At 32.5% G+C, this 2,794-nt stretch overlaps 1 long non-coding RNA gene across 1 annotated transcript; it reads right to left on the bottom strand.

The window, feature by feature from the left end:
- Positions 1–793: 793 nt before the first annotated feature.
- On the bottom strand, positions 794–1,869 carry LOC147567974 (uncharacterized). Its single transcript, XR_015238008.1, has 3 exons — positions 1,765–1,869; positions 1,316–1,423; positions 794–1,243 (listed from the first exon to the last, which is right to left on the bottom strand). It is a non-coding gene; the product is annotated as an uncharacterized LOC147567974 (long non-coding RNA).
- Between the last annotated feature and the right edge of the window lie 925 nt (positions 1,870–2,794).

A 2,794-nucleotide genomic window follows, 5' to 3' on the forward strand; every position in this document is an offset into this window, starting at 1 on the left:
TATATATATGGGGTAATTTCTAGAAAGGTCAAAATAATATTGAAATTGAGTAGAAAAGCACAAAACATTTGAAAATTATTATTCAGGTCAAAAAGTGTGCAAATACTAAAATACCCATTTTTGTCATTTTGTGTAACTAAATTCTTTTATTTTTTTTAAACTTTAAATCGATATAACTTTTGTTTGAGATGTCGGATTTCTATAAAAATTATATATTTGGAAATGATTTTTCATTAGCTTTCTAACAATATCCACCTTCAATATATTTTATCAAAAAAAAATTTCAACAAAAAAACGGCGTTTCTTTTCCTTTACGTTTTTCTGCAAACGTGTTTGCAACAATCTGTTATGCAAACGTGTTTCCAACAATCTGTTCTGCAAACGTGTTTGCAACAATCTGATCTGCAACCATGTGTTTGCATAATGTAAACTGCAAACTGTGTTTGCAAAATATAGATTGCAAACATGATATGCAAGCTTTTCTGAATATAATCTTGAGTTGCATATCTTGCAAACTCGATTTGCAAATCGAGAATATAATCTTGAGTTTCTTAGATTGTAAAAGATTTTTTGTTTGGACAGACGCTTGATTCAATTTTAGTCGACCTTATATTCTCGCAATTTAAACTTGGACAACAAGAGAAAAGACAGACCCCCACTCCCCCCTAAAGTTTGATTTTGGGATCAAACATAAAATTACCAATCCTACCTACGTAGGAGAGATTCATTTGAAGAAAATTGATAGTAATCAAAATCTAAGAAACACTTAAAACTACATCAAAGACCCCCAATATGTGATTTTTATCAACTTTTTGCGGCACAAGCATTTACAATCAATAAGTAATAGATATCACTTTTACCTAAAACTCTAGACTCGCAGAGAAATTTTAGGTTTTTGATTAAGATAAAATAAGTTTCATATGAGGAAAATAACTTGACAAAACAAACAACTCATACAAATAGACACAATGAAAGAGAGAAAACACATTCTCATTATGTCTAATACCCTTCTTCAATGTCTTCTTACTTTCTCTTTCTTCATTAGTCTTCAAGTTCTAACTCTTCCTTCACATATTTCAGCACTTCAAGCATTTCAATCCTCCATTAAACCCACTGCAATTCCTTATTGGTTATGTCTTTCTTCCTGCAAAATTACTTTTGCTCCTTGCTTTCTTCCTCATAAAACTCATTTCATTTGTGGTTTAAAGTGAAGGTAGAAGAAGATGTTAATGAAGATCTATCTCTGGAAATTATGGAGAAAGCTAGAGTGAGAGAGAGTAAGAGAAAATGAGGTGGAGATAAAGTGATTATATACCTTTGTTTTGAAGAATTTTCAAAACTATCCATGATGAATTCGAAATCGTGGAAGTAGTAATACCGAAATCTTGAATCACTGTTTTCCATGATTTAATATCGAAGCAACCTACACAAGATTACAGAAAAATCAGTAATTTAGCAAACAATTCATCTTCAAAAGATGCCCATTTTGTTCACCTTTTCTGTTAGAATTGAATCCTAAGATCCATCAGACTTGGGAAAAAATTGAATTTTTTTTTGTTTTCAGCTAAAGTTTAAGATTCCCTGATTCTCAAATCCTATCCACAATATGAGATTGAAATATTATAAAGAAAAACGCTTAACAACGGTTCAATATTAGTTTTAAGAGTACCAAGCCACCCAACAATCTAAACTAACGCGTCTGTGGAATTTGAGGGAGAGAGCAGCTACGACTGGTTAAACTAGCGCAAAAGTATACATAATTACCTTGTAAGCTTCAACATTAGCAATGATCCTTTTGGAAACTGAACTAGTTGTTATGCTTTTAGGGCTTTCAAGTGTGCTGAAGATTCCCAAGCTCTTTCCAGCCGAATAAGGATCAGCGGAGTCCTACAAATATTAATTAAAAGATAATTTTTTTAAGTTATTTGAACCAAATAGATGAAACTTGAAATGCGGCAACACGGCAAGAAAAACATATCTTAAGTAGCTTGCACTTACTTTAAGAAAGGGATTGTTCTCTACAGTTATTCCATGAACCACCAATGATATGTTGAATGTTGTTATCTGCTCAATCCAAGATCATATAATTAAGCACAAAAATGGAACTGAAGAAAATAAAATTTACCAAGGATCAGTTATATGTCCTACAAGTTACACAGAAATATATAGGATCACTGCCAGAGCAAAACACATTTATTTTATTAGGAAAAAAAACATTTTAATTTCTTGAGATCACGGATTGGCGGATTATAGGATTTATATAAGGGGGTTATTATAAAGATGGGAGACAAATGAGAAAAGCATCCCAAAATGCTAGTAATAAGGGGCACCTATACTTCAACAGGTCACCTTCATCCACTTCATCTATCAAGCGCACACACTTCATAGACCTCTATAACATTGACTGCTTACACGATCCTCTATCTAATATATATGCATGGGATTAAATGAATAAATGTATCTATCAAGCACATGATCCACCTGAAGTTACAAACTCAGCTAACAACACCTCCATCCAGCAACCCCACCATGAAATGTATCACGGAACCTCCCTTCTTCACATGCAGAAGTACAGAACTAGAGTGCCACAAAGAAAGCAATGAGGAACTAACAAAATTCAACAAATTTTTGTCTCAAATTTCTTCCCGTAAATCTAAACATGAAAAGAACATCTCTTTCAGACATTTCATCGAACAGTTTCCGTCCACATTCAACATATATATGGCCATTGAAATTGATGAACCATTATGAAAACTAAATTATAGTAAAGAATATGAACTTAAAAAACGAATGT

Source organism: Eschscholzia californica, unplaced genomic scaffold, assembly GCF_041429995.1.
Source record: "Eschscholzia californica isolate CP2 unplaced genomic scaffold, dmEscCali1.0.p SCAF_1, whole genome shotgun sequence".
NCBI lineage: Eukaryota > Viridiplantae > Streptophyta > Magnoliopsida > Ranunculales > Papaveraceae > Eschscholzia > Eschscholzia californica.